General features: G+C 34.1%; 1 non-coding gene across 1 annotated transcript; it reads left to right on the top strand.

Moving 5' to 3' along the window:
- The first annotated feature begins 3,830 nt into the window (after nt 1–3,830).
- Nucleotides 3,831–3,971, top strand: LOC123459602. Its single transcript, XR_006636362.1, has one exon. It is a non-coding gene; the product is annotated as a U4 spliceosomal RNA (small nuclear RNA).
- Nucleotides 3,972–7,737: the final 3,766 nt, after the last annotated feature.

A 7,737-nucleotide genomic window follows, 5' to 3' on the forward strand; every position in this document is an offset into this window, starting at 1 on the left:
ATTAGAAATTTGGGGATGGAGACTTTCAGGTCACTTACATATAGTTTCACATCATCTGCAAATAGAGCTAACTTGACTTCTTCCTTTTCAATTTGGATCCCTTTTATTTCTTTCTCCTAGCTTATTGCTTTAGCTAGTACTTCGAGCACTATGTTGAAGAGCAGTGGCAACTCCTTGAGTTTCTCCTCATTAAGAATTATTTGGGAATTAGGAGATATACATATAGCCTTCAATGTGTTACCATTCATGCCTATTCTTTCCAGTGTTTTGATAATGAAGTGGTGTTTTATTTTGTCAAAGGCCTTCTTTGCATCAGTTGAGATGATCATGTGATTATTATGGTTCAGTTTATTATGTGGTATATTACATTTATCAATTTCCATATGTTAAACCATCCCTGCATCCCTGAGATGAAGCCTATTTAATCAAGGTGGATAATGCGTTTGATGTGGTGCCGAATTCAGTTTACAAGGTTTTTTTTCCAGGATTTTGCATCTAAGTTCCTTAGGGATATAGACCTATAATTTTTTTCCTTGTTCCATCTCTGTCTGGTTTTATCATTTTGGTGTTTCTTAAGTTCTGTTTAAGAGGGTTGCTAAGAATCCTATCTCTTGGCATTCCTTTTTCAGTCAGGATGGGCACATTGAGTCCTTCATTGAGTCCCATGAGTTTTGGTAGGTTGTGTTTTCATTATTGTTCACATCTAGGAATTTTAAAATTTCTTTTTTTTTATTTCTTTCACAACATATCCATTGTTTAAAAGTATGTTGTTTAGTCTCCAGGAGTTGGTGGAGTTCTTGATGTGTCTTTTGTTGTTAATTTCTAGTTATAAAGTGTTATGATCTGACATGATTCAGAAAATTACTTCAATTTTCCTGACTTTATGAAGGCATGCATTGTAGCCTAATATATGATCAATTTTGGAGAAGATTCCATGGGCTTCTTAGAAGAATGTGTGTTCAGTAGAGTTGGGGTGGAAAGTTCTGCAGATATCCATTATGTCTATATGATCCATGATGTTGTTGAACTCTGTTACTTCCCTGTGGATTTTCTGCTTAGATGATCCATTTGTTGATAATAATGGAGTATTGAAGTCTCCAACTATGATGGTGTTGGTTTTTATTTCTATTTTATTGTTGAGTAGATTTTGTTTTATAATCTGTGGTGTCCCTGTGTTTGGGGCATATATATTTATTATTGTGATGTGCTCATGTTGAGTAAGAAGTGGCCTTCTTTGTCTTTTTTTGATTACTTTTGGCTCGAAGTATATTTTATCAGATATTAGTATGGCAACAACCACTTGTTTTTATTTCCATTTGCTTGGAATATTTTTTTTTTCACCTTTTCACTCTGAGGAGGTGTCTAGTGGTAAGGTGGGTTTCTTGAAGACAACACACAGATAGAAGGGTCTAGTTTTTTGATCCACCCTGATAGACTGTGTCTTTTGATGGGTGAGTTAAGACCATTAATATTTACGGTCATTATTTTGAAGTGTGAATTAATCCCTGCCATGGTGAGGAGTTTTATGATGTTTGTAGGCTTACTTGTGTTATGTGTGGTTTGAGCCTGGTTTATTTTTTGTTATTGTGATTTTCTTCTTGTTGGCTCATAAGATTGACTCTCTTTTGTGTTGTAGTATTCCCTCAAGTACTGCCCAAGCACTGACTCTGCAAGGAACTCAAACCAAGGAGGAGGTTGGAGGATCCCAGAAATGGGTCTGGCCTGTTCACTCCAGACTGCTGTGCCCATCCTGATTGAAAAAGGAACTCCCAGAGAAAGGATTCTTAGCAACCCTCTTAAACAGAACTAAAGAAACATCAAAATGATATACATGGTAAATGTTAAGACACACAATTACCACTTTTCCTTGAGGAGCCCATATCAACTCTCAGAGCCTTACTTTCTGTTTCTTAATCTTTGGAAGTTACACTCAACCTCTGGTGCTGTTCTTTCTCCTAACCCTCAAGCTTAAACCTCAGCTTCATAGCAGCTACTTTTCAAAATTCTTATAGCATCTCAGTTATGGGTCCTTGTCTGAACTTGGCTTCAGGTCCTGAAAATATTAGTAGAAATCCTCAGTTTTTACTTTTCATTGTTTACTTTATGGTGAAAGCCTAAAGCTGTGTCTCCTCACTGCTGACAAAATCAGATGGGAAGAAGTATCAGATGAAAGTACAGAATCACTCCTTACTGTCTTAGTTTCACATTTTATTTCTGCATAGTGATATTCACATACAATAGCAAAAGCTGATGATGCTACAGTTTTTGTAAGGAATCGTAAGACTTAACTAGATCTCCATTCTTCTCAACTAAAAAGGATGTCCTCTTAGCCAGGCGTGGTGGCATACACCTTTAATCCCAGCACTCAGGAGGCAGAGTTAAGAGGATCACCAAAGAGTTCAAGGCTACCCTGAGACTACATAGTAAATTCCAGGTCAGACTGAGCTAGAGTGAGACCCTATCTCGAAAACAAAACAAAAAAAAAAAAAAAAGAAAAAAGAATGTCCTCTCATTTATGGAATGGTTTAGTGATAAGAGAAACACAATCCTTACTTGGAAACTTCTTGAAATGCTTGGCTAAACATTGAGAAAACTACTTGCAGTTCTGTATTAGAAGCACTGTGCCTTATGATAAATTTCCAGCTGTGTTGTTTTTTTCTTTTAAATCAGTTAAATATAGCTGTCTGTATGTTTCTGACTTTTCAAGTCCTCAAAGGCTATAATTTAGAGTTTCAGATAAGCTTTTAATGGGCTTAATTTAGTTGGTAATCTAAATTTCTATTGGACTTTTCAATAACAATGCAATTTGGGGGTCACCCAGCATAGCTCCATTTAGCCTCCATCTAAGAGGTTTGAAGAAATTGCTTGAAAATTAATACCTAAGTTAATAACTATGATGGGGTCATACATATACTTTCTATCAATTTAATTTGACAATGTTTTACTATTTCTGTGATTACTTGTGATAAATATAGCCCTACATTCAAAGTAAAGACAGAATATTTCAAATATAAGAAATAAAAAACACAGAAATGTGCCTGAATTTCTCATATTTTAACTAAAATTTGATAGTTGCAGTTGTTTTTCTCTTTAATTTAATAAATTAAATATTTACTTTTATACAATGCTTCATAATTTTACATGGAAATATTTCATATACAGGAAGCTTTTAAGTATAACCACATTTCCTTTAACATTGAAAATTCTCAAATCCTGAAGTATTTTTGGTAGCACCTTATTTTTGTAAATCATAAAAAAATTACTATTTCTCCATAATCAACTAAGTAGTACTATAAAATCTGTATTATAAAATCTTATTGGTACAGACATTATAGCATTAAGGGGCATTATAATACATTGACAAGAAGTGTACTCTCTGCATCAAATAAATCATATAAAATTCAAGATTGGCTGATCTTTCTGCTATTCTCTCCAAGTCCAAAAATTCTGTTCCTATAAAGCATGAAGTTTTGAATATTGGTGCATCCATATAGCGTTAAATGGTTTTATTGCTTCTATATTTTAGCACCATAAATGTACATATACAAGCTAACACACATTAGCTTGAGTGGCAAGTGAGTGCTTTATCCACGGAGATATCTCTCCAGCCCTGCATCATCCTTTCTGATACATTATTCTGTATGCTTATTAGAACTTTATTATAAATGTGTCTTTGATTTCCATAGACACATGTAAATAAACAACTTCTTTATTTTCTTTTGACTATATTTTGTCAGTCATTATACTATAATTATTTTATTGCAACATTTATATATGGAGATATATATGAATTTTTCAAACAGGCCACATTTTAAAATTCAACATTTTTCAGCTTTGCACAGTGGCAGTATCGTAGCCAATGAGGTTTATCCGAGGCACAATTATTGCTAATTGAAAACTTTTCCCAATACCCTGCCATGACGACTTGAAATATAGTCGGCATTGGCAATTTTTGACAGTCTCTACGGAGACTGTTTAAAAAAAAAAATTCAACATTTTAAAAATCTTACAAACAGATTTTTAAGTTTTGATAGGTATTTCTTTTTGTGTTTTTAAAATTATTTTATTTATTTACTTAATTGCAAGAGAGAGGGAGAGAGAGAATTGGTATACCAGGTATTCTAGTCACTGTAAATGAACTCTAAATGCATGTTCTACCTTGTGCATCTGGCTTTAATAGGGACTGGGTAATCATACCTTGATCCTTAGGACTTATAGTCAAGTACCTTAACCAAGAAGCCATCACTTTAGCCCCCTGATAGGTATTTTTGAATGAAGTTCTATTAGAGAATTGTAGGTTTAAACTCATTTCAAGATTATTATGGCATTATATAATAGATACAAATAAATTCCTAAATACCAGCAACATTTTAAGATTTAAATAAAAGCATCACATATCAGACTGAGATATGTAAACCTTACCAAGGACAACTTAATATCCTAATAAATATAGGATTAACATGTAGAGGGAGAATTAAAGGATATAATTAAGACATTTTTAATATATATGAGCTTGTTTTTTATAATTTCTTACTTGTATGTTACATTTTGGTTATAACTATCCCACACTGACATTTTTTGGTTTGATTTGCATGTTTGAATCCTATAACTTTTCCAATAATTAGAAAATGAAAGCATTGTGCAGAAGTCTTTGTAACTTAAAATTCAAATCTTTATGTCTTTCTTGCCCCAGATCTGAGCAAATAAATATAGGGATTCCTATTTAAGCCAGATGACAGAGGTAATGAAGTGAAGCTGTCAATCTGATGGTCACTCTGACTGCTGGCATTGCTGACGTGGCAGCCTTATGGAGAGGTACTGTGTTGTCTGTGTAGAATCTCAGCCTGCAGAGACAATTTTACCTAAATGAAGCTAGGGAAAAATGGGCTATTTTAAATATAGCAGAATCACATTCCCTACTAATTTTAGAAAGAGTGTAAAGAAAACATTTCAAGGAGGTAAGATCAGACTGTCTTCATTCTGATGACAATACTCAGCCATGTTGTGTGATCCTAGAGTTCTTGTAATAACATTGGATTCTTAGTTTTTCCTTGCTGTTGTCATTTCTGACAAGGGAAGAAAAGACATTAGCATTTTTTTTTTTTACCACGTATATGTTTTATTGTGATTCTGGCTAAACTCAATTGCCAGCAGGGTCCCAAGTTTCCCAACCATATATAACATATATATACAGTTTTGTGTTCTTGTTCATGACAAGTGTCTGAACGGGTTCTTTCTGTTGGATTTACTTCTAGGTTAGCTGGCTACCTGCAGCATTTTTTATGATTCAGGAAAAGAAATCATTAACATATTTTCATAGCTTGAGATTTTTCCATTCCGGTAATTTTCATATAGCATATCTGTGCTCCTCTGAATAGACTGAACTATGAATTATAGGCAACTTATCCATAGCATGAAATTTAGGAACAGATGGGAGAAGGTGACAAATTTTAGTACAAGCAGGGTTAAGTAACCAGTCAAGTTAATAGTTTTTGCCCCATGTTTATCTTATTTAAGGGATGTGGTGGTATTTTATTGTTGCTGTAAGTTTTAGAATGCCACATGTTATTAATAAGTTAGAAGTAGTTAGTAACTTGTAATATTATTTAATTTTCTTCATACCAACTTGTGTAATTGTATATTATATGAATTGTATATTATGTGAATATATTTATTTTCCAATCACAGGGAAAGGAAATAAGTTTTAAGATTTTTTTTATTTCAAAGTTATTTCTTAGGAGCATTACATAAAGACCCATGCCTCTTCTAAGCATTAGTCAATGGTCTTTATATAAAGGGGAGAATGCCCTCCATTCAAATTTGCTCTGATACATGGCTGCTAGATTCAACACACACTTTCTCCAAAAATACTCCTTGCAGTGATAGATTAACTCACCTAATTTCTGTTTTGCATGTCTTCTTTGGGTTTTTAAAAGTTATTTTATTGTTTATTTATTTATTTGCAGAGAGAGATAAAGAGAGAGAGGAAATATGGGCATGCTGGGAACTTTAGCTATTACAAATGAACTCCAAATAAATCTGACTTTGTATGTCTGGTTTTATGTGGGTACTGGGGAATTGAACCCAGGTTGTTAGGCATTGCATGCAAGTGTTTTAACCACTGAACCATCTCTAACTCCTGACTTTTTAACATGGAACTATTTAAATTTTTTTGAATATAAATGTCTATTCTCATCTCAAATTAAATGTGGAAAACTTTTCCTAATTTTTAAAATGAGGATAGTAGCAACCTTTGTATTAGAAAAGTTCCCATAAATAAATTGATTTAGAGTAAGACTCTTGTTGCCAATAAAAAATTTAAAAAATAACTAAGACTGAGCACCTCATAGTAATTTCTAAAACATGTATTTTCTTGTTCTATCAGAATTAATGAAATCAAACATAATTTGAATAACTTCATGTAGGTGATATTTTTGCTGAACATTGAACTTCTAGTGTTGACCAAGGGTTATGATCCCACCTTCTGGGTTGAAAGGTTATACAGTGTCTTTCCTGCTGAGGTAATCAGCAGCAGTCATACAAGACAATTGGAATTTAAGTTAAGCTGAAAACACATACAAAAAATATCATATTAAGAATAAAGTTTCAAGGTAGAATGATTCATTTATTATGAGGAATAATTTCTTCCTGTATGCGCCCGTGCAGCACCCGTTGTACTCACTTGTATAGGGTCTGCTCTCCCACACTGGCCAGAGTGGAATGTGAGATGTTTTGCTCCATCACTTTTCCACCAATTTTTGTTTGAGCCAGAGCCTACTACTTATCTCAGAGCTTGTAATTCCACCCGACGGCCACTGGCTCCAGTGATTCTTGAGTTTCCATTGGCCTACAGGACTGCAGTTACAGGCATGCCTGGCCATGCTAAGCTGTTTATGTGGGTTCTGGAGATATGAATTCCAGTGGTCTTAGGTCCCTTCATGCCTTCTTGATTGCATAGGAAGCACACTTAAGTGCGGAGCAATCTCTCAAGCCATAGAAATCTATTTTTTAATTGAGATCTTTAATATATGAACATATGTCAAGTTGTTAATAAGGTTATATACCTATGCCTTCTTTCCTGTGCTCCCATTCCCTTGAGATTCCTCCTTAGCAGGGTTATTGGTAATCATTATGGGGTCATGCATGCATCAGTAATTGTCTTAAAGATAACTTCCATACCTCAGGGAGGTGTACTCTGAAGCACTCAGAGCTGGTTTGAAGAGTCAACAGTTTCTCTGAAGAGATAAGCTACAAAGCTTTGCTTTCAATTTTGTTCATCCTTTAGTGTGTCACTCAAACATTTATTTCTCCATGATGAATTACCTGATTTGCCTAAAGTAACTAATTATTATGTCTTTGATATGTTGTTATACTTCAATTATAACCCACAGAGTCTATGAGCACTGGCTTCCTCTGGTGTGTGTATAGTACCCATTTACTTGTGGGTAATGCTTCTATACCTGCTTTGATGGACTAATCTGAAAGTGAGACTTTTGTTATTGCCACTTCCAAGTCTTGAGTAAGAAGAAACAAGTAGGAATTACAAAGATTATAATATAAACGTTGTGGCAAAAAGAAATAGTTTAACAAAAGTTTACATACCCTTTTATAGAGACATCCTGGAAAAAGAGGAACTGGGTGACATCACGGTAATATAAACATCAACTGACACATCTGGCCTCTTTCTCAGGAAGAATACAGTGTTAATTGAATATTGGAATATGCAAATGTTTGTGA

The sequence above is a fragment of the Jaculus jaculus genome, chromosome 3 (genome assembly GCF_020740685.1).
Source record: "Jaculus jaculus isolate mJacJac1 chromosome 3, mJacJac1.mat.Y.cur, whole genome shotgun sequence".
NCBI lineage: Eukaryota > Metazoa > Chordata > Mammalia > Rodentia > Dipodidae > Jaculus > Jaculus jaculus.